The 25,458-nt window shown below is 39.4% G+C and overlaps 1 protein-coding gene and 1 long non-coding RNA gene across 4 annotated transcripts in view; both read right to left on the reverse strand.

Moving 5' to 3' along the window:
- The window catches only part of lhfpl2a (LHFPL tetraspan subfamily member 2a), a 52,366-nt gene extending 32,505 nt beyond the window's left edge, over window positions 1-19,861 (reverse strand). For all 3 annotated transcript variants that reach the window (XM_062434261.1, XM_062434258.1, XM_062434259.1), the window contains exon 1: window positions 17,198-19,861. The gene's annotated coding sequence lies outside the window, so the exon portion shown is untranslated. The remainder of the gene's footprint in view (window positions 1-17,197) is intronic.
- Window positions 19,862-20,850: 989 nt separating this feature from the next.
- LOC133995010 (uncharacterized) lies at window positions 20,851-22,100 on the reverse strand. Its single transcript, XR_009927136.1, has 2 exons — window positions 22,021-22,100; window positions 20,851-21,135 (listed from the first exon to the last, which is right to left on the reverse strand). It is a non-coding gene; the product is annotated as an uncharacterized LOC133995010 (long non-coding RNA).
- Between the last annotated feature and the right edge of the window lie 3,358 nt (window positions 22,101-25,458).

Raw genomic sequence — 25,458 nt, forward strand, 5'->3', positions numbered from 1 at the left:
GTTTCTCCGCCATCTTCACGCTAATGGCACACATACGTACGTCAGGCTGCAGATAATTAACTAATGGCTGACTCTCTTCCCTTTTTTTTTTACCCGGCTCTATTGAGGCCTTTTAATGGATATTATCCAGAGAGCGAGAGAGAGAGAGAGAGAGAGAGAAGCACTCAGCTCAGTTCACGGTCCGTTCAATAGTCAGACTTCAATAGTGAGAACATTAGCAAGATTGAAGAACTTTCCGCTGACGGTGTATAAAACCACAACCATGGTATAAATACAGCAGATTAGATGATGATAGCTGGTGGACAGTCAACAAACATCAATGGATTTATCTTAAAAGGAAGCTAAAAGTGGAGTTTTGTGCAGAGGGAGTAATGATTTGTGGAAGTGAAGAACTGACTGAGAGGACTGACAATGCGTTTAATTATCAGTGAACTATGCGGGGTGATTATATGAGATTCTCACCACACACACACACACTTAAGTGCCTAAAACACCCACAATCCTGGTGCGGTATGGTCTGTCAAAACACCATCTCTCTACTCTACAATATGCTTTGTTTTTTATGAAAAGTGATGCCCCGATAAGGGAAATATAACATAATCAAATACGTCATGATCAGAATTGACATCAAGTTTATGAACAGTGGAAAAACAAGCGGGAATCTCGCAATAAAAACTCTGGAATAAGCTTGAAATAATACGCAGATTCCCAGAGCAGCTTCACCGGGATCACTATGACTCTCTCTACACTAATAAACAGCATACCAACCATACAGCAGGCCTCTAAATCAATGAACTTTCATTGAATTAAACGTTCATACTTTTATATTTTTCATATTCATTGAGGTGGTAGGATAAAGACACATCCATCGGCTTTGCGAGACCCGATACTGACAGTATTTGTGAGGTGGTTAGATTTTTTGTGGGTGATTTTGTATGTATGATCAAGATGTTGGGGAGAAAAAGTTAAAAGTGACTTCCCCTTTTTCTCACGCCATTATCTGATGAAGCAGGGCGGATGTAAACAGGAACCTCCATTTCACAGGTAAGTTGCATGAAATTCGAAATAACAGAGATAAGGGCAGGAACAACATACAGTACCCATAAAGTGCAGGTTGATGTTATGAGTCGAGGAAGGCAGTGTGAATTTTGGTTGGGCGTTGTCCAATTACAAAAGCGGATACGTAAAATTTCCACCGCTGATGGGATTTTCAACAAATGCTACAATTTTGGCCTCTTTAAGTGACGGCAAAAAATTCCCTTACATGCATTACACTTGCGAATACCTCCTAGTTAAGGCTACGTTAGATGCTGGTGTTTGGAGCTGAACTGTTGAACCACAGCTGAGGGTGTGGGATATTATGTGGGGGGACTGGGGGATACCTGTAGGTATGTTCACTGCAGCCCAGACCCACCACAAAAGAGTCTTTCTTACAGTATTGAAGGGCTTTTTTGGTAACAGGGGAGCTGAACAGAAGGGAAGTATGTGGGTTTTCAACATTTAAAAGGAATAGTTTGACAGTTTGGGGAAATATGGTTTTACGCTTTTTGTGCCGAGAGTCAGATGAGAAGATTGTTAAATATGAAGATGTAGCAAGCAGGTAGTTAGCTTAGTTTAGCATAAAGTGGAGAAAGCTAGCCAGGCTCTGTCCAAAAGGTAAACAAATCTGCCTCTCAGCACCTCTAAAGCTCACTAATTCACATGTTATACGTCATTTGTTTAATACTGGTAAAAACTGAGGTGCAGAATAAAAAGTTGTGTTTTTACAGGAGGATTGTGTGTCTATTATTTGACTGGTTTTAGATGTTTCTACTGTACACTTCAGTTTTGTACAGATTAAACATAAATGGCATAGCACGAAAAGCACAGATGCAATTAATTACTTTAACTAAATGTTCCCTACTTTATTACCCTGGTATAGTGCATGATGGTGCAACAATTAGTCGATTTAAGATTAAGCAACAACTATTTTGGATTTTAAACAGTAATCAGTATAGCTTCTTTGGACACTTGAATGCAGTTGAGCCATCATTAAAGTTACAAATTACACCTGTGCTTCTCTGTAAGTGAGATTCAAACATGCAGGTGGGAGAAACTTTTTACCTTTGGACTGTTTCCCCCAGCTTCTAGCCTTTATACTATGCTAAGCTAACTGCCTGCTGGCTGTAGCTTCATACTTTACAGACAGATATAAAAGGCGGTAAGAGTTCTCTTATCTAATCTTTAGCTCACAAAAAAAGACAAATAAGCGTATATCCTAAAATGTCAAACTATTACTTTAAGTGTCTCTGTAGCTGGACACGCAGGAGCCAGAATTGTCAACGTGTGGCTGCTATTTAATCTAAATCAAAGGTTGTATCTATCAATGCTGTGACACATCAAACAGCAATATTGTATCTGGCAGTGAGGAGAGAGAAGAATCAGACACATCTTCCATTATTTTCTCCATCTGTTTCATATATATTCCACAAATCCTCTCCCTCGTCTCCTCGCTCTGTCTCTCTGGGTAGTAATGAGAGGCATGTGAGGCTGAGCAGAGAGCGCTCTCATTAAAATAACCAACTCAAGAGCCCCCCACCCAACCCCTCGCATCCACCCCCAGGCTAAGATACACAATACAGGTGTAAAGGAAGCGACCATTCACTCTCTCTCTCTCTCTCTCTCTCTCTCTCTCTCTCTCTCTCTCTCACACACACACACACCAATCACTGTACAGCATGGCCTCTGCAAAGTGTTCAACAAGCAATTTGGAGTAATTGCTGAAAGAGACCAAGTGAGCAAATATTTAAAAAGGTACTGACGGGAAAATAGAGACAGATCAGGCACGAAAAAACAGATGTTTCCCTTACTGAAAAAGGTGCACCTCACCTGCCTGGTCTAAAAGGTCGACCACAGCATGTTTATTCAAAGTGTGTGCGAACTGTAAAAACTGGATTTACAATTGTTAACCATGTGGGAACATCTGTTTCTGGAAACACAATACATATTGTCAGTGTAAACGGGGTTATATAAGCCCCCCCTATATCAAGCAGGAACTGGATGGGCATTACAGCTGCTGTCTATTCATACAATGCAAAACAGACTTGACCAACAATGACCTCATCATTGTACTCGGCAGCCAGTGTGTGTGTGTGTGTGTGTGTGTGTGTGTGTGTTTTGTCTGTGTCACTGGAACATTTTTATAGGACTAGAAACTGTTGCTGCATCAGCACCACAGAAACCGCTCAGTGGCAGCACAGTGGATTCAGTATCATACATGTGGGACAAGAAGCCTAATATTTTTCAGTGCTGTTACATCAAATGCAAGTGGCAGCTAGAGTGACGGTTAACTATGTCGTGCAAAATGGTGCAAAATGCATGGAACGCACCAAAAAATGTTAAAACATGCACAAAAAAAGGGTAAAGAAAAGCAATTATTGTTGTTGAAAATAATAAGTGTTGCCTGTTCCCGCTCAGCTGGGCAGCTGCATTACATTTACCACACATTATTTTAGGAGCCAGTGCTGAGACAGAAGGGGCTTTGAAAGCCTTGCCAGGAGCTCTTCAAAGAGAAGAGGAAAAACTGTCGGGTTTCTGGTGCCTGTGCAGTTTCCGCTTTGGGTTTGGGTGCGAGAGCTCGGCCTGCTGAAGGCAACTGAGAGACAGAAACACTGCTGTGTTAAAGCCATGATAAGTCTCCCGAAGACAGTTTATGTCCAGCTGACTGTTCTCGCAGCTAAACTGTTGCTACACCTGTCAAGCTTTCCATTCTTGCAAGGCACATATGGATGATAACGGCGCCGTATTTACAAAACCCTCTGAAATGTTTGAAATAATGGCTCCATCATTTAAAACAGAAGTAAACAAAGGCAGCTTCTCATTTCTAGCTGCTGACATTTGACTTTGCACCAACTGACACTGGAAGGCAACTGGTTAATGGGCAATTTTAGGTCATACAAGTCACACAAAGTCTCCCCTTCAGATGTCTAGAATATCATAAAAAATGCTGGTTCTTAGCAAAGCAACGTCTGACCATGTGCTAAGCCCCGCTTCACTTTGCTACCGTCGTTATGCCTGCTATCAGCTTTCTGGCACGACACATGTTAAGTTTACGACGCTAACAGTGCCCGACTTACAACTTCAAAACTCTGACCCTTGACAATGGACCCTTGACTTTGAGACAGAGGTGAACAAAAGCAGGCTGAGCTTTTCAAGTGTGTGCTTGGAAATGTAGTGTGTACGGAGAAAACAGAGCTTTGTAGAAACGCTGTCATATTGATAACAAAACATATGGAGGCACTAGTTTTTTGGAGTTATTGTTTTAAGTTTTTCCTTGAGAGATAAAGAAAATAGCTTTATACAAGTGTTGTTCCCTTCATTGTCTACTTTAAATAGCTTTTTTAGGGCTAAGTGTAGCTATCTTCCATCAATGTCTCACTGAAATTGTTGTTCTCTGCTTGCAATAAACAAAATGTCAGAAAGGGGGTCATGTAGTAAAGTGGGTGTGTCATGTAGGTATACCCAGATAGACCCTTCTTGGCTGTCTTGCACGTCTGTCCTCTCTGCACATGCCCAATAAGAGGAGATTTACCTGTTTTGGTGTATTAATGTAGACAGAAGTATTAGCAGCAACAAGCTGAAACTCTTGCTGTGGATACATGTCATTTTTGCTCGGAAACAATGTTTTAGAGTTTGGCCGGCTTAATATAGATGTAGTCAACTTTTTTTTCACTTGAGGAACATTTTAGTCCTCTGATTCTTTAAAATGATTATCTGTGCATGAAAATCGATCCTGTATGACATTATGCACTGATTCGATGAGATCACACCATTCACATCCAGCTCTATCTCCTCCGTTAGCCCCTAATTCCCTCTGACACAAACACACACCCCTTTCCGCTTCCACAAAAAGCACTTAACACTACAGCTCAAGCCGGGCCATTACAACAGGACTCCGTCTGTAAACTAAAAACACAAGGTGTTCTACTCCCTTAGGCACACGCTGATTACACTCTCTGTACTAATGCAATGATTATCCACACTCTATCTAATTTCCTCGTGTGCATACATACATGCATGTGTGTGTGTGTGTGTGTGTGTGTGTGTGTGTGTGTGTGTGTGTGTGTGTGTGTGTGTGTGTGTGTGTGTGTGTGTGTGTGTGTGTGTGTGTGTCTTGCCTGTAAACCACAGACCGCACACAGCACACAGAGATGACATCACCTTGCAGTGATTAGTCTGTTAGCTCAATGTGAAACATAACAGATGGCTGCAGAGCATCATTCAGTGAGGCTGGTTTATAATGTTTTCATTAAAAGATTAAGTGTTTCTCAGGAAAAACACTAGATAAAAGAAAGAAAGAGGAAGTAGAAGAGAGCAAAATATTTCTGTTAGTTCATGTCTTCTGGTTTCTTTGTTCAGATGTGGTGAAGTCATCACAGCGGGATAACAGACAGGTGTATTAAGTGCTCTCAAATATGGATCGGAGGGTAATTTCTCGGGATTGGACACAGGCCAAGTCTCTCCCAGACATGATGACAGACATAATGGGCAAGGGGATTTCATGTAAGATCACACACACACACACACACACACACAATCACACTCCTCCTCCCCTTTCTTTCTCCAGTCTCGCTCACGTTCGCCAAATTATGTTATCATGTCTAAAAGACAAAGCGGCATCATCTCCTCTGTCTCGCCTCTGAACCTGAGAGCCTGTGGTGATAAAGATTCCCACTCAGTGCCACAGGCCATTGGACACCAGGAATCTGACAGTGCTGCATTAACAAGGCTGTAACGACTTCTTTAGTGTGCTTAACCGTCCCGAGAGAAGAGGATAAGATAGCGTTTACATGATCTGGAAAGTGCATGTGACTGAATACCTAACTGCCTAAAAAGGAGCTATGTCAACACTACGCCAGACACACTTAAAATGCTGTTTAGGTGCTGAAAGTTTTGAGAAGAGTGCTCACAAAAAAGTGATAAAATTTAAGGTTTGAGAGAGACGGATGGTGTTTCTAGCTCCAAAAACACTGAATCCTACATTTACCACGATGCAACTCAACAGCATCTTTTTGTTAGACACTACCTGTGAGGTTTAAAGACATCTTTTCAAACTCCACATCCATAGTTTGTAAAGCAGGTTTTCTATTGCAGCAGTGATAATCAATATTTGAGTCACACAACTGGTTTTCTAGCATCTTTCAGCTCATTGTTTTAGTTTTATGGCCTAAATTTGATTTGGTTCACTCTCACAGCTCTCATCACTTGTTTTCTGCAGTATGAGGCTGTACATTACAACAACATCTGAAACATTAATCCATATCTGCTCGATTGTGCCAATAAGCAACTGTCCACTAATTTAACCATATCAACATGAATGAGTCTGCACCCAAGTGACCAGAAAATGCGGTAATGCAGGTTTAAGACATTTGTAGTGTCCAAACCCAAGCTGAGATAACTTTGATGACATCATGTTTAGGTTATTTTTTCCGACCGGACAAAGCTCTGAGGCTACAAAAGACATTCATACAATCGTTTTCACAGGATGAGTCTTATTGCCAATGGAAGCAGATCGTAAATTTATGTGTTAAACAAGACAAAATAAATGTAAAATTCTTGGCTGTAGACTCTTTTTGGCTTAAAAAACAACAGAACACCTGTAGAATAGATACTCCAAATCTTTCATTCCTTCTGCTATCAGGTAACTAAACTTACATGGGTTAGGGTTATTTTACCTTATCTTTATCTTGTTTTTGACATGTAACATATTGGATGTTGTTTGTGTGATTTTGGATGGGGTAAGGTACAAATGAATTGCCCTCCTTTAGGATTAATAACGTTGTCTGAATCTGAGTGTAGTACATGTACAGTATATGTCTGCACTTTACCCAACCATTGCTAATATGTGAGACTTGTGTTTTTTTAATGCATACCAAAAATGTGTCTGTTCAGTCATCCAAAAAATGTCATGTTAATGTGTATTCAAATGCTTATTAGTGTGGATGCAACTAATAGTTATTTTCATTATAGATTCAACTGTTTAAAGCTCAAAATTCAACTTTAAATGTCTAGTTTGTCACAATAACAGTCCACAACCCAAAAATATTCAGTTTACTGTCATAGAAGAGGAAATAAACCAGAAAATATTCACATTTAAAAAGCTGGAGTCAAAGAATTTGTGGACAAGAAATGACTCAAAACAATGGATCGATTATCAAAATAGCAGCTGAGTAATTTTCTATCAATCGACTAATTGTTGAAGCTCCGGCATGGTGATGATGTCATGTAGTCTACGACTCTCTACGGTGTAAATTTTTAGCTAAGTCGACAGATGGGTGGACGGAGGTCAGAGGCGGCTATTAAAAAAGTGCTTCCCCTTTCGCTCTGAGTGAATGATTGGCTTGTGCGGCTGTCAAAGAGGAGTCACGACGCTGGTGGAGGAGAGGGGGAAGGGGGGGGAGACAGTGAAGGAGAAGAAGAGGAAGGAGGAAGAGGGGGGGGGGGGGGGGGGTTAGAGAGGCTACAAAGGCAGCTCCAGACGCCTGCCCCTGGGAGATGGATCACAGATGTCTGACCCATGGTTGCTCCAGTTAATTATGAAACAAAAAGCCTTACCTTCTCTTTCTCTTGTATATTCCTTCATTGTAATCTCTCCTTTCTCTTTCCCCCCCCTCTCTCTCTCTCTCTTTCTCTCTCTAAATTTGTTTACCTTCATGCCTGCTCTCCATCTCACTCCACTATTATTACCACCCTCCATGACTTCTCTGTTCTCGTGCCTGTGTTTACCCCTCTCCATTACAGTGAGGAAAGGCGTAATCCCCGCCGACTTCAGATGGCAAATACCACTTATGGGCTCCAAATGGAAACAACAAACAAAGAAATGCCTCATTCCCTTCATTCTTTCTCTCTTTTTCCCCCCCAAAAAGCAGGTTAAAAGCAAGTACTGTAAGCGTGTTTTATGGAGGGTGAAAAGGTCTCTCACTGGAGGAAAACAAGTTAAATGGATAAGAAATATGAAACAGAAGCCCTTTATTTTTGCTTTAAAGGATGCATTTCTAGCATTAGAAAAAAAGGTTTAGAAGGTTAAAAGCGAGTGTAAGGAAGGAAGGAAGGAAGGAAGGAAGGAAGGAGAAAGAGCGTTGGGAGAATTGACTGCGGGGTGAACCTGAAACTGTGTTGGCGTTTATTTAACCGGAGCCATGTCGGTGCTGATCATACCTGAGATTGAATCAAACAGGATGCATCTGTTGACAAGCCTGTGGCTGGGAAAACTAGCCTGGCAAATTCCGGTGAAATTCAATTAAGTCCATTCATATCGGTGCGGCATTAAAGGCTGGAGCTTTGGGGTGTATCTGTTTGATCTTGTTTAAAGTCATAGCTGCAGAATCGAGGCCGATTATTTCTCTCTTTCTCTAACAGTGTAAAATTGAGTTGAGTTTTCCCTCTGGAGAAACACAGTGGAAAATAAAAAACTCTTGCATAAGGCTATTTTTTATTTAAGCTTTCTTTGTGTGACTGTGTGTGTGTGTGTGTGTGTGTGTGTGTGTGTGTGTGTGTGTGTGTGTGTGTGTGTGTGTGTGTGTGTGTGTGTGTATATGTGTGGTCCCACAGGTGCTGTAACATTATACCGGGCCCAGTCTACTGGAGCAGTCACCCTCACCTGCAGAGCCCTCACACTACAAATCAATTCACAGCTGCACAGACCATTACGCAGACCTCTGCTCCGGCTCTCAAAAATTGAGCAAGTAACAGCTACAATTGAGCATCCCTAGTAATCCCCGACAGTAACCAGCCGCAGCAGGAAGGACTGTCGAGCTTTTTGAAAGGGGGTTGAAGCTGCATTTGGAGGGCGGTGTCCCTTTTTATTAACCTTTCTGAACATACCAGAACAAAAGTGTAACGTATGCATTAAACTATCAAACTACCTAGAGTAGTGACGTTTACATTAAACCAGCTAAATCCCAGCTAACGACTTTCAAGCAGGAGTATCTACTACTTTCTGCAAATACCTTCATCCGCATTATAACGTCAAAACATGCTATGTCTGTTTCCGTAGTATGTTAAACCTAAACAAGCTATCAAAGTAGACAATAAAGATTTGGGATGTGTGTGTCTTATATATTAATTGATTTTATGTTGTTGAATTGTTTAATTTATTATCATTATCATCACTAATGTATTTTGTTTCTTTTGAATGTTGTTAACTTCGAAAACAACATAGTGCATCTTTACGAGATTATCTTCTAATTAAAACTTGAAATAAATGAAAGAACAACATTTTCATAAAGCTGTCCGCCTTTGTTGGTATTGTGTTTCTTCTTCTTCCTCTTTAAATGTAACATCAATGGAAAACAATGAAATGCTGCCCACTTTTTTTTTACCTAGGATGGTGAAGTCATGACCAGCCCTACTCTGCCTCTAATTGGCTTGTTCTTGTCGTCTTTGTTGGTTAAGTTAAGGCATGAAGAGTGAAATTGTTTAGGTTTAGAGTCAGCATATTAGGGTAAGTCAATCAGAGGCAGAGTAGGGCTGGTCATAACTTTGCCATCCTAGGAAAAAAACTACTTTGCTCCCCTTACACAACAATGCCAAGTTGGCGTTTCCACATTTACTAGTCCTGGCTATTTACTGGATTTAGGAAATATAACGCCAACTCTACACTGGAATACAAAAACAATGGTTCCTCTTTACTTCAGTCTAATATATGGATCATCAACTGGTGAGATCATGGCCTCAGTCTCACAGTATCACATATGTACTGTAACCATCACGTGCACGTTAAAAGACACATTTTACAAGTTTTTAAAACGACTAAGCCGGAAACATGAGGAAGCTAGCTACAGATGATTAACTCTGTAGCTACAGTGGTCATTTCAGCCGGAAAAAATCAATGGACACCATCTAGAAATAACAACCCTGCTTTTTGTCTACATCGTCTGAAACCGAGGACTAATGTAAACTACATCAGTGCCGTGCGAGAACAGGAAGCCTAACAGACATAGCAACAGTTATGGGGTCAAACGGTCAAACTACTGTGAATACAGTTAGTAACACGAACAGGATTAGGGTCAAAGTGGTGACCTGCTTTATATTTAGCATGAGCCATCTCTATTAAAATCTGAGTGTGCCAATGCGGGCAGAGGAGGAGGACAGAGAGAGCGTTATGGCAGTTGGTCCTACTCCTGCTGGCTACCAGGGTACAGTGGTGATAATGACCGGTGACAGCCTGCCAGCCTAACCCAAAAGAGGGTTTCCATGGTACCGGCGAAACCCGGATCCAAACAAAAGGGAGTCACATCTGTGGCTGTGAGCAACATGGGCTCAAACCAGCTGGAGGAATTTCTCGGTTACCTCCCAGTAATGAGTGAGTGTGAGTGGGAAGGTGAAAAGTTAGGAGAGAAAGTGAAAGGATTCAAGTGGAAAGTTAATCAGTATGACAAAGCTGATTAGAGAAAACTTGTATGTGTGAGTGGAATTTACTCAAAATGAAACTGTATTAAAACAAGACTAATTCAGAGTGGAAAACACCCATTTGATGTGATGCAACACCACAGCTCCCAGTACCTCCCATTCCACTGACTAGGACAAGGATTAGGACCAATGATGCACATGTACAACAGTATGCATGAGTGTTTTTACTTTACCGTACTATGTAAATCCCAGGAACATTGCACATGTATATGAGTCAATGATGTTATTTTGTGTCCACGTGGTTTAGTCAAATTTAAAAGGGTTAAAATGTGAAAATAAACGTATGAATAACTGCTTTTAATCCATTTTGAACAAACTTTTAAGATATTTTTCAAATGCTCATCTTGCCAATTGTTATTTATCACTGACCCATACATCTCAGATTTCTGCACATTACGCATGTGTTTGAAGGTATATTCTGTATGTAAATCTCAGAAATTGCTGCATACTACACATTTATATATTTTTCACAATTTCTTGATCAGATTTGAACTAAAGCTGAAACAGTTTGTAGCTGATTGTTGAGTTTTGATATTCTGTTAATCATTAAAGTCATTTCTCAAACGTGATTGATCAAAAATGTGAAGATTCAGTGCTTTTCTTTGTTTTGTATCGCTGTAAATTAACCAGCTTTCGGGTTTGAACTGCTTGATGAAGATGTTGTTTTTGGCTCCGGGAAATTTTCCACATTTTCTTTTTTGATATTTTCCGACATTTTAATAAAAGGAATAGTACACTTATTCACTGTCCTGCCAAGAGGAAGAAGTTTAGAGGATTGATACTGCTCTCATTTGTACGCCAATTATGAAGTTAGAGGCTAGGTTAGCTTAGCATTAAAGAATAAAGAAAGGAGGGAACAGGGAAACAGCTAGCCTTACGCTACCTGCCAAGAAACAGTTCCAGTACATATCTCTATTTAAAAACCACAAGTTTGATGTTTTACATTTCTGTCTGTATGAATTAAACAATAATATAGGTAGAGAGACAGATTTTATTTCTTCTCTATTCGCTAAGCTAAGTTAACTACCTTCTGGCTCCGCTGTAGCTTCGTAATTAGCGTACAGACATGACAGTGGTATCAATCTTTTTTATCCAACTCTTGGCAAGAAAGCAAATAAGCACGTTGGCCAAAATGCAACAACAAAAAAAACTCCCCTAAAAAATTCCACCAATTAATTCATAATGAATAATAATTAGTTGCAGCCCTTGTTTGAATAGGCAGTAAATTCTTAGGACTCCATCTCTTTGTAGTCATTGTTTTCTTTGTCTAATATGAACTGGGAAACAAAAACGAAAAACCAGTCATGACTTTCAGCTGTGACAAAAAAACACAATGCACCTCCCCCCGCGTGTTATCTCTCTCGTACAGCCTTTTCCATGACATAAGCCCAAGGTGAACATATGATACCGTCTTATCGCGCATTACACACACAGACCGCCTATTGTGGCAAGTCATAACCTTCATCATTAGCATACAGCTGCGTCCCGGACTGACTCCAGCTTCATCAATATTCTAACATGTCTGCTACAACGTTAGTGCATTAAATAAAGAAGACAGGAACAGGAGGGATGAGAGGAAAAACAGAAAAAAACAAGAAGAAGAAGCGGCGGCTGACTCAGAGACATAAACTGAAGTGAATGTTGAACACAACTACCAGCAGAGTTTAATGAGCCTGCAGTTGCTCAGGGACTAGATAAAGTGCTTGAGGCCATGCAGCTGCAGACCCACCGTCCGTCTGCCGTGCATTCCCCTGAGACTGACCCCCCGCCTGCCACAAAGGAACAAAACCCACTGCAGATTCTTTCTCCTCATTTCACCCGACAGGAGGGTCCTGCCCTCCCTCCCTCCTCTCCCTCCTCTCCACTGCTCTCCACAAGTCATTCACTTTTCTTTTTTGGATGTCTCTCTTTCTTTCCAGGGGATGGTATGTTCCACACAAGCCTACAGTCAGGCCTCTATTGATAGAGAGGACAAGTGTAGGTGGGGAGGGGGGGGGGGGGGGGGGTGAAAGGCTTTGTTATTGTGAGGACCCCACCCTGCTGGCTTCCCAGTAAACAGCAACCCAAGCTGGAGAGCCGCTAGAGGCAGATGTACCCCCCAGGAGAGGCTCATCTCCTCCAGAGAGGGAGGCCCCAAGGACAGGGAGAGACCTGGGAGTGAAATGAGTGACCACAGGAGCGAAGAATAGCAGGGGGGGAGAGAGGGGAGAGAAGGGTGATTAGCTCCAGCGCTGCCTAATCTAATCAGTGTGCATGACTGACCCACTGTGTAACTGTGGAGGTAGGGGGTAAGGGGGGGGGGGGGGGGTAAAAGGGGGGTGGAGGGAGGGTGGGTGAGGCATGTAGAGAGCAAGAAAGTTTCATCAAGTATCATCCAGAGGAGAGGAATAGGGAGGGTTTTTGTTTCGTAGAGTTGAATCAGTTGTTTCAGAGCAAAGAACAAAAAGAGGCCACATGGGAAAGGTCATCACGTGAAGACTGCCGGACATCGTCACATTTCACATGAATGTGACGTTTCTTTGGACTCTGTAGAAGAATTTTAACTCACTGCAGGTGCCACGAAAAATCCGAAGAGTTGATTCGACATGCACCAAAATGAACCAGAACAGAGTAGGGGCGGTCACTTTTTTAAAATCCATCTACTCTTCGCGCTTGAGAAAAATGAAATATTCAATTATCTGTTTGAATTCAAAAGTCAAGAGTGTATAAAGGCAAAAAACCATCTCACCCATTGCCAACCCTGTTTCCCAATCACTTAACTCAGCTATTGTTGTTTTCTTTGCTAGAATTGAGAAAACTAGCGAGCCTTGCAGAACAGACAAGCGTGGCATTAAAACATCTGTAAAGTAATGATTGGAAACATCAGATTTTTTTTTTTTTTTTTTTTTTTTTTTTTTTTTTAAATCATGGATATATGGTGACTTTATAAAAGGAAAAAAACAGTCTTAGAGTTAATGTTAGCTTGTCACTAAAGCCACCGCAAATGACTGTAACTACATCAATTCTACAACTAAGTGCAGCTGCAGTACAGCTGGCTACACGGGTTGAGTTTGAATAGTTTCTTAACTACGTACAATTCAATCAGAAGTCAACTGAACATGATTTGTAACATCCCTAAAGTAGACAATAATGTAGGGCTGCCACTAATGATGATTTGTATCTATTAATCTGCCAATTATATAATCAATTAGTCAATAAAATGTCAGAAAACTTTCCACACTCTAAGGAGACATCTTCAAATGTCTTGTTTTATCCGACCAACAGTACAAAAACAAAAGATATTAAGTTTACTATCATGTATGACCATTAAAAGGCATCAAATCCTCTCATTTGTGAAGCTGGAACCAGCAAATGTTTGGTATTTCTACTTAAAAAATGACTAAAACGATTATTAGATTACAAAAATAGTTGTTGATTAACTTTCTGTCGATCAATCAGCTCTACAAACATGGAAATGTCAAAGAACAAAGCCTCGCGGATGCCTTTCTCTTTAGTCTTTGCTGTGCAGACTGTGAGACAGACTTTTCCAGAACTGGTAAAATAGCCCATTTCTGAACCGGCTCTATAAAAAAGAAACAAACTCGGACACACGGCTGCTTTTAATTCAATCAGAAATACTCCTTTTAGAAGCCTGGAATGGAAAACCTTATAACGTAATGTGACCCACTTTACATTTGTCTGATTTTTTAAAGACAGTCTTCCTCTCATTACGTCAATTTTATAGTCAAATAAACAATGTTTGGTATATTAAAAAAAAAAAGAAAAACCTTTGTGATGTATTGGTTTCATTAGAGCACTTCCTGGATGCTCCTGTTGAAAGTTTTATTGACCGCATTCACCGAGACACAAAAGGATACTGTGGGGCGAAAAACTGACCAAGAAAACACAAAAGCTGATTGTGGAAAAACAGATGTTGCTGGGAATGTGAATATTTTAACTCCACTCCATGTACAAGTGCAACAGTTACAGTAGTTTTTTGGGAAATACGATGCAAATAAAAATGGACTTGTTCTCAGGTCAGATCTACACTGGAGGATATATCCACAGCCGGGCCTTTGCTCTCTAACAAACTGTATTCCAGATGTTAGTCCCAGCCGGCCGGAGTCATCTGGTTTAACCTCTGACACAGGAGCAGCCGTTCAATTAGTGGATTTCACACTCCGGTCATGGTGACACGACGGTCCCGGGTTCGGTTTCAAGCGCATACTGATAGTGGCGAGGTCTGATTTCAATCAGCAGGGCCACTCAATGATATTAACTCTCATAGCTGCACAAAAAAAAAAGTAAGTGTTTATTTAGGATCCGAATGCATAGAGAAGATGTAGATTAAATCCTCCACTGAAAATAGTCCCCCTTCCAGGAGAAACATACTGACCGATCCCATAAACTACAACCAGGATCGCGGATTAATGACAAAAGCATAGACCATCAAAAGCTCACAAAAAGGCACAAAAAAGCAGATGATGTGGTCTGCATTGAATGTGTTAGCAGTTAAACGTTTTTGTTTTACTCTTCTGTAACGTGCATTAAAAAGTATCGCCAGACTGCATCATCTGCACCAGGCAAAGGCAAGGAGGCCAATGCTTTGAAAGTTTACTATTACGTTTAGGCAAAAAAAAGGGAGGAGAGAAAAAAAAAAGAAACATTAAAGAAGTTTTTCCAAAGCATCTGCTGCGCTACCAGCCTGCCAAAGGGACAGAAAACGCATGTATTTTAGCTTTTCTTGTGGCCTAATCGGAGGAAAAGGAGCGTTCTGCAGAGTTGTAATGAATGAAACCCAGGCTTTTTTTTGTTTAATGGGCCAAACACGGAGCCCTGAGGGACCACGTGTGCGCTGCCTGGCACATAATCTCAAACCACTAGCAATGGACTTCGACTGACCGCCATCTTTAATGTTCGTCACTCATTCAGCGATGACCTAAGCATCATTACACATCTGAAGCTCAATTGCGTCCCTGTTAAAAAAAAAAAAAAAAAGACAGAGAGAAATTACAAATACATGGCTTAAGCTAATTACAGAATATAGACTCGTGACCGAGACCGCAGAGTGGTTTGCGCCGCTGCAACATCACAGCTGGTAATAAAGTGACAACAATACATAGAACTACAACGATTCATTTACGATAAAAGTCCACAAAATGCTGCAACGTCCATACTGTTAATTCACTAACACAGAAAGAGAGAGCGAGAGAGCAAACTCCACATGGAAACAGACCGTTCATATGGCTCTGATCTTTCCTACCACAACGAATCAGCGAGTGAGGTTTGGAACAACAATACTACATCTCTCATGAACTTAAAATATGGCAATAAAGAGCAACACGTGTGGAAAAAAATCAGAGATTATTGGGAAAGACAGGGAGAAAGTGGAAAGTAGGGCTGTCCTCACACACACACAAACTACAGTGTGTCTTACTTTGGTTACATTATGGTCCAAAAGACTTCAAAAAAGGTCTCTGCCCTCAGGAGTCCTTTCTCTTTCACACATAAACACACTGGTTTACAGGTGGGACCAGTTCTCAGGTTTACTGTTGAAACACAAAACGAAAACAAGACCTGAATCTGTGTCGCACTTCACTGACAGACTTTCTCTTGAAGTTACAACCGTACACCTTTAATTATGTCCACATTAGACTCAGGTGACAAAATCAGAGGTGTAGGATCAGGTGTTGGAGGTATGCTTTTGATGGGACTTTTCATGGAGAATAAAACATGGTTGCGTGTAAAGCTGAAGCAATTAGTTGATTAAGCGATCAATTTAAGTCATTTTACAAGACGAAAAATGCAAAACTACACCTTATTCCAGCTTCTTATTACTTAGGATTTACTGCCTGTCTTTGTCTTATTGAAGTAAAGTGAGTAACAAAGTTTGACCCATATATATTGGCTTATATTAGCTTACTGCTGCATATGTCAGCTGATAAATGACATGAAATCGAATATCAGAAATATGTTTTAATACAGTCTCACCAATAAATGTGTCCATCAGAGTGTATTTAGCGTGTATTTCTTGGTCACATTGGTTAAAAAAATGGTTAAAAAACACACCTGATAATCAAAAATGTTCATTTATGTTATGGGGAGAATGTGTAAAGAGAATCAATACTAGCCAATTTCTTAAACTCTCACATATCAATAACCGTACCAGCCCCAACAGTCTTCATGTGGTCGATACTGCATATATTTAAAGGTTATTGGCTGTTTGTGACTCTAATTTAATAATAATACATTAACATTCTGATTTATTTCACCATTTTCTGACAGTTTTAATCAAACAAAATAACTAATATTGATCAATAATGAAAACACTCCTTAGCTGCAGCCCTACATGTATGCAAAGCCCAACTTAAAAAACAGTTTCCATTCATATATTCATCCTTTTTTTCACACTGACACCCATGTTAAGTTGTATTAAAGATGGAAAATACTCATACACATGATTTACAGCTGGAATAATGGACTAATTTCATGGCTTTTCATTCACTCGGGCTGTCACTGGGTCATAATGAGCTGCATTGACTGACTGGCAAAGCATCAGTCTACTCTGGCTTTTTCCTGCCACGAGTTTCCCTTCACAGCTCTGTGACAGTCAGGAAAACGTGGAAAAACTTGGGTGAAAGTCGCATATTTTATGGCTGAGATAATCCGGTAAAGATTTGATTCATAGGCGGATCATCTCTTTGGTGCTTGTTGCAGAAAAGTAGCTTTAAAAAGAGGTGAGATTTCCTGTTAAAGCGGAGCTACTTACGTGTATCTGCTGCTGCTGCTGCTGTTTTTTTTTGAAGGGATCGACTCTGAAAATCCAGCAAGTTGAAGGATCTTCTTGTGTCTCCAAAGAAGTTTGTGCATGTAAAGATGTCGGACTCGATCCTGGCTTGACTTTTGCTCTTTTCTCTTTTCCTCCCTCAGTGTCTCTTCATCCTCCACGTTTTCTCCGGGACCACAGAAAGAAATGAGTGAGCTCCTGAATGGGTTCCCCCCTCTTTGCCAGACAGACTGCTGCTGGGATGGGAGTGACTGGATCCGTCAGCTCCCTCCCCTTCCACCAATCACTGCTGCTCTGCAACTGCACTCATGTGGACTCATTATTTAATCAGTCTAGCATCAATATTTTATAACAATTTACATGCACAGTTCGGAAAATATCGCACTTTTTAATTTACTTATTGCATCCATGTCACAGTGACTTTTCAGATCCATATTTTATACCTAAAACATATAAAATCAGCTTTTATAATGTACATTTATTGATTAAAACTAACAAACATTATACATTATTGTTGCTCAATTAATCAGTTTTCAAATAATAAAGTGGTGAGTATATAGAAAAGTTTGACCTATTTATTGGTCACTAGATATTATTGGCCAATATTGGCTAATCACAGATAAATTAGTATAAATTGTTTGATATTTTTAAGGTAGAATTTGTCTATATATTTGATCCTTTTTTCTTTAATTTGAAGTTGTATATATATATATGTGCATGTTTTTATGTCTGTGTTATTTTAATGTATAGGTATTTATAATAATTACATTTTTAGTGAAGTTTACTGTTTCAGACCACTGATGTCATTTTAATATAATAATGTTGATTGTTAAACTGTAAAATATCACAGCCTCCATTAAATATCTTTGTAACAAGTGTTTGGTAACCACATTGAAGGGATCATTGTAAAATAATGTGTGTTTATGTATAAATTCTATATAAGATTATCAGCTGATCAGCTAACAATATAGCAATTTCTTAAAATCCCATTGTTATCGGCCCCAAAAAATCTGTACAGTATATGCTCTAATTAAGGCAATTTTGCATAATGAGTTTACTTACTTTACCTTTTGTAATCACACTTCACTTACAGTATGTACTTTTTGATACTTAAGGTACATTTTGCTTCCAATACTTCCTACTACTTTTAAAATATCCTTTATTTGTCTGTATCACACAGTTTATCTGACGCTAGTATGAGGCTTTAGCTATCAGAGTTAGAAAAAAGTGGATATCCTTTAAATTTACAACATTTCTAGTGTAATATTTTACTCGTTGTGCTACTACAGGGAAGCACTGTCCAGGGAAACACAGTATATCACATGCATGGTGGCTTCATGTGCTGTAGGCTACTATATGGAACTCATGTAGAACCGGGGTTAAAGGTTCAATTTTTACACCTCATAAATTGAAAGACATCGCTTTTAAAGCTGCTTCCAATTGTAAATTATCTAATTATTGACAGTCAGTTTTCTTGTGTAAGTTTCAGAATATGACATTAGGTATACTTTCATGTTTGAATGGACCAATCACATTCTCAGGGCACCATGTTTGCTTTAGTAGTAAACAGTCTGTCTTAAGTACAGCTAGTGAGTGAGTTGTGTGCTGAATGCTGAACAAGCAAAACAAACAGTAATTTGCAAATCTGCATTACAACAAATGTGGACTTAAACTGATTTTAAGTACCTGCAAATGTAATTTGTTCTTAAAGTCACAATCAAAATCTAATTTCCTTGATTAATTGAACATGGTGTCATCTGTTTAAAGCAGCTGAGAGAGATTGTTGTTGTCTTAGCACGTTACGCCCCATCTCTGATTACCACCCTGTTAAGACAAGCTATTCACACAGTATTACATGGACACTTGGCTAACCCGCATGTCACATTCCCTCTAAATCGCCGTCTTAACCTTTATAGGGAGACTAACAGCTGAGCCAAAGACCCACAACTAATACGAGTCAGGGCAGATAGCTCACATTCTGAGGGTCCAACATGTCCGTCTATATGCTGCATAGCAGAACGCCATACTTAGCATTATTTCCAGACATGCGTCTATGCATGCATCATCTCCCATTCCCAGTCAGCGGTCTTATATTGCAGCCAAACTCAATAGAAATATATTACATTAAATGTGTTCACAGAAGACAGAGTGAGGATGTTCTGTTGGCCCATTTGAAGAACAGGAATGGTGCGAAACAACATCTTTTGTATATTCTTGCATGTTTTGCACGACAGTGAACGAATGTGAATGGACTATTTTCAGAGTGTTGTGACTAGGAAGGGAACAACTGGTGCCAGGGCCTCCGTGCCCTCTTATTTGTGCTCCTTGGGCAGTCAATTGAGACTTGAATGGAGTGAAAACACAAGAGAAGTCTCATGACTCGGTCAGGGAGTTTCTGGCTAAACAGCTCTACAGTTATTGTCAATAATAACAGCCCTGATGTTATCCATCCAGTTCCTGGGATCATTGTTACTCTGATTGACCTTTTGGTTGACAGTTAAACAGAAAGCACAGTAGTCTGTGCCGCAAATGCTCCAATTATTGTAATACGACATGGCCCATTCTTCCATTTAATGTAGTTTGGCTACAAGATAGCTTCCCTGTTTGAAATCTGAATGAACTTTTAACTCTAACAGCTACAAAATCAAGCATGAGACGCTATTTTCTGTTCATATTTTGTACTAAATAATCTGGTATCGCTTGTATTTTTGTTTTAAATTACAGCCCACAGTGATGGAAGAAGTACTTAAGTAAAAAGTACCAATACAGCGACATAAAACTACTCAATTACAAGTAAAAGTCCTGCATTTAAAAGTACATAGCCTAAGTATTATGAGTGATGTAGTATGCAGTATTACAGTAAAAGTACTGCAGTATTATGAGTGATGTAGTATGCAGTATTACAGTAAAAATACTGCAGTATTATGAGTGATGTAGTATGCAGTATTACAGTAAAAATACTGCAGTATTATGAGTGATGTAGTATGCAGTATTACAGTAAAAGTACTGCAGTATTATGAGCGATGTAGTATGCAGTATTACAGTAAAAGTAGTGGTTTGGTCCCTCTGACTGATATATTATTATATATGACATCATTAGATTATTAATACATCAGTGTTAGAGCAGCATGTTACTGTTGTAGCTGCTGGAGGTGGAGCTAGTTTACACTACTTTATATACAGTTAGCTATTTTACTCCAGTGGTTCCCAACCTAGGGGTGGGGCCCTTCCAAAAGGTCAGCAGATAAATGTAGGGGTCATGAGATGATTAATGGGAGAGGAAAGAAGAAAAAGACCTTTTATCAAGACTACAAAGCAAGAAAAAATTAACTTATCTCCTGAAGCTTTTGTCTGTAATTCTCTAAAAGATGAGCGCATGTTTTAGGTGTAAGTTTAACCTATTTCTGTAATAAATGAAGCACACAATCTAATAATGTCTCGTTTTAGTATCTCATCTGTTTTTTTTAGTGTAATCTGCATTTTTCTTTATCAGTTCATGCTCTGTGGTGGTCTATGGCACTGTGAGCAACTGTTCAGTGATTTTTTTTTCCTTTCCTTTTTTTGTTTTTTTTGTTAGGTGTGATGAGCTGTCGGATTTCCCCCCTTCAAGGCTCAAGGTTCAACACATTCCTGGCTGCAGTGGTCAGTATGATTTTAATCTGTTTTCACAAGCAGGGCGGCACAGACAGACAGACACAATCTGGTTTGGAATTCCAGTCCCGGTCCCAGTCCCACTTCTTCAGAGTTTCAATCTCTCCTTGGGGAAATACCAGAGGGGGGAATCAAGGGTGGCAGTCAATTTGTGTCCCACGTGTGCTCATCCTCAAAACATCTGAGCCTCACGCCGCCTGGCCTGTATCTTTACACCGTCATATCTTCCAGGGGGCATCACACCAGAGGCGCACATAGCTTTGTCACAGCTGAAAAAACAAAACGTAAGGGTTGAAGGCTACGTAACAGCCGGCCAATCACAGCACTGATTCAGCAGAGGCAGAGTGTGTTTGTCACTTCACAGGGCCGAGTCAAAGTGCAGGATTAAGTGTGAAAGACACACCGAAACCACTTTGAAAAGTATGAGGAGGAGACGAGCTGTGACACCGTTGAGGTTGGCCACTCATAATGACAAGCAGTGAAGATGGAATAACTTGTCAGGAGGGGTAGTTCACCACAGACGGGGTATGAGAAGTGCAAAAGTGGTCTGCAGCCCGGCTGAGAAACTCACAGGGCCTCGGTTTTCGATGAATGGCAAGAGCACTGGGAACATCTAATTAAATGAACCATCCCATCATCCTGAAACGCAGAGTTTTGATTGTAGAGTAAACTAACAGAACAAGCAAGTGATAAATCTATGACCTCAGCAACGTAAGAAGCGCTTTCTCAGAAACATAAAATAATCATGTGGTATTCTTGTAGTCGCCCGTTACCAAAATCCCAGTTTATATTCCATTTAACAGCCACTTTGGTAGAAAATAATCTTTTTTACAAAGCACATAGACACTTGAGTATAAGTTCAAACACTCACACCTACCCTCTAAAAACGAGAACATAAAAATTAAACAAAAAAGTAGATTAAATTTTAAATTTTAAGCATCTGAGAGGGTTCACACAGCTCCCTTGGGCAAGCCATATGGGCTGACTGTTACATAAATAATTCAGGAAAATATGGACAAAAATCTCATTAAATTAGCATCAAAGCTCAGTCATGGCTTTACAAATGGTTGACAAATCCCAAAAATACAAACTCAAGCTTTTAACCCCATTGCAGGGTTTTCATCAGAGAGAGAAGTAACAGATACTGAACTCACATGTCCACATCAATGTCCATCTCCAACACAACTGAGCTGATATCTTCTGATGAATGCTGTGTGATAGAGCTGAAAAAGCTGCAAGAATTGGGTTAAGATTGCTTAATCTACTAAATAATGTGCCCACATAAGCAAATAGTTAAATTCGAAGGTCTGCAGCATAAAGTAAACATAAGACTTGTGTACATAGTTTCCAAATATCCTTAAATGATTGACATTTTGGGGATTTATTGTTCGTTTTTTTAAAGATAGTTATATAAGTAGATCAATAACACTCTCAATATGAAGCAGGAGCTATATAACAATATAAGGACTGGAAACAGTTACCCCAACTGTGTCCAAAGGTCAGAAAATCTGCCTATCAGCAGCTCTAAAGCTCACTAATTAAGATGTTATATCTCATCTGTTTAATCTGTATAAAAAACAAAGTGTTCAAACCCTGATTTTGCATTTCTAAACAATTAATAAATGGTTTATGTTAACTGAGCCAATATCTGCTGATGGAGGCTGTGTGATAGAGCTGCAAAAGCTGTAAGTATTGGACTGTTTGTTTAATCTACTAAATAATGTGTCCACATAAGCAAATAGTTACATTTTGGAGGTGTGCAGCGTAAAGGAAAGATAACACTTGTGTAGATAGTTTCCAGATATCCTTAAAAGACTGACATTTTGAGAATTTATTGTTGTTGTTTTAAGAATAGTTAAGAAGATAAGAAGATCAATAGGCTACCACTCTCAATATGAAGCAGGAGCTAGGAGACAGCATAGAGACTGGAAACAGATGGCCTGGCTGTGTCCAAAGGTCAGAAAACTCACTAATTAACAAATTATCTTCTTTGTATAATCAATACACAACAGCAATATATAAACAATTAAAAGATGGTTTATAACACACTATAATGTAGTTGTAAGCTAATGTAACCTCTCCTGTAGTGCATGCTGGTAAATTAATAGATAATGAATGATGGAGAGGTTATAATTGTTAAGGAATGCTGTTCACAAATACTTAAAATATGCTTATAATTGCTTACAACTACATAATACTGTGTTATAAACCATTTATTAAACTGTTATATAGTGTTTATAAATGCTAAATAAGGGTTTTAACACGTTGGATTTGATGTGGACTAAACAAATGAAATATAACATATTAATTTGTGAGCTTAAAGTGCTTAAAATGCTACATAGTCGGACCTAAGGTAAAGTGTTACCTACAAGGAAGTTTTAATGAGTTAATTATTGAGCTTTAGAGGTGCTGGTAGCAGATTTGTGTTACTTTTAGACATAGTTAGGCTAGCTGTTTCCCCCTGCTCCCTGTCTTTATTCTAAGCTAAGCTAACAGGATCAATCATGTCAAGTCAATTGTTATCTGTATAGTCCAATTTAAAAGACAAAAATTTGGCTAAGGGGGATTTACGATCTGTAACAGCAATACAATATCCATTATCCTTAGACCTTGGATCCACGTAAGGAAAAACACCCAGAAAAACACTTTCAGCTTCATATTTTATTGATAAATATGTGAGTGATATTGATTGTCTCCTCTCAAGAAAACATGAAAGTATCCCTTTAAGCATCTCTTTGTCTCTATGTGAGGAGCGTGGTGGTGAAAAGCAGGCGTTTTACTTCTAGACTTGTCATATCCAGCTTCAGTAAAGTCATATTATTTCATGTCAAACAGCTGAGAAAAACAACAGCACAGCTCACAGGCCTTTATGGTGTCATGTCCAATTGTGCCATAAAACACACTATAAGGAAGCATGAGTCAAGTGACTTAACTAACCAGTGAGTGTCAAATAGACCAACATCCAGGGGTTAAATTGGGCCAGGGCTGTTTGCATGTAGACATACGCTCTTCTATATCATTAGGGGACACTTAACTTTCCACATCTTCAACAATATGTCTATATTTTTACACTTAATGATTCAAACAATGATTAAAACACACTTTCTTCATAGCTGTAGAGAACATAGAGCTAAATTAAGTGATGTGAGAACTTGTGAACCTCATAACTTTTCTCAGGATTTCCCTCTTTTGTTCAGCGGGTTTCCTTTAAAAGCTAACTAGCATATCAGCGACCTCTGTTACCTGTCAATTAGTCAGACAATACAGATAGCAGAAGGATTGGTAGGGAGAAAAATAGTACAGACATTAACAGGTTTAATAACAGAGTGTAAATCTGATATCCTGTTTCGATTTGACTAAATATTACTTTAATTGCAGCAGGTTGCCTCCAAGCTTTTGTAGCTACCTGTTGCATTAAACTGTAACACAAGCTAGCACGTATTGAAATTTCTCAGCACACTGGGTTTGAACACAAGATCACATAAACTCAAATTACACCAAGTTTAATGCAGTCTAGTTTCATTATTTCGTAGCTACAATACTAATAAATGAAAAGGAACTAGCTTGCGGTCTTTATCTCGCCTCTTATAGGAACAAGGCTTCATTTAATATTAGTTGAATATACTGTATTAGTAGGGCTGGGTATCTTTAAAAAATTACGATACCAGCACCAATGCAAGTACCCTCAAAGTAATACTGATACCAACTGAGTACTTCATTCGATACCTATCATATGAACAGAAGCATTAAATTGCTGAATGATTTGATTTTGACACAAATGCATTTCTTAATATTTATTAAGTACAAACTGCTCAAAATCAGTAGATAGTCAAATAGTCATATTTTCTCGTTCTGGGTGCAAAAAGGATAGATTCCAGGTATCGTTTGACGGGAGACGTTTCGATACTACTTGGTATCAATCTATTTTTCAGTCGATACCTTAAAGGTGTTGAGTAATGATACTCAGCCCTAAATATTAGAATATATAATAATCAAAGATGTAAATTGATTCCATTTTAATGTAACCATTAAAATGACAGTTATATCACATTACTTTGTATTATTGTTTTCTCCTTTAACAACACAATTCGTATATTTGATACACAGGAGAGTGCACTTACAGAAAGCTAACGGTATCTAGAATGACTTTGATTCATATTCTCTAGTGTTCAGAGCAGAGGATTGTCTTATTTTGTCATATTTAATTTGTTTGTTAAATGATATTAATCAGATTTTTGTCGTACATGTACACTTAGGGCGGCTGTGGCTCAGGAGGTAGAGCGGTTGTCCACCAATTGGGAGATTGGCAGTTCGATTGCCGGCTCCTCCAGTCTGCATGTCGACGTGTCCTTGGGCAAGATATTTGACCCTAAATAGCTCCCGATGACTGTGCCCACGGTGTGTGAATGGTTAGTTTCCCTCCGATGAGCAGCATGATACCCTGTGTGGTAGCCTCTGTCATCAGTGTGTGTGAATACGCAAATGTGACATGTAGTGTAGCAGCGCTTTGACTGGTAAAAAAAAGACTAGAAAAGCGCTATTTAAGTACAGTCCATTTACTTATATGCACCCATAGCAACCCTGAAACCACA

This window comes from Scomber scombrus, chromosome 15 (assembly GCF_963691925.1).
Source record: "Scomber scombrus chromosome 15, fScoSco1.1, whole genome shotgun sequence".
Classification (NCBI taxonomy): Eukaryota; Metazoa; Chordata; class Actinopteri; order Scombriformes; family Scombridae; genus Scomber; species Scomber scombrus.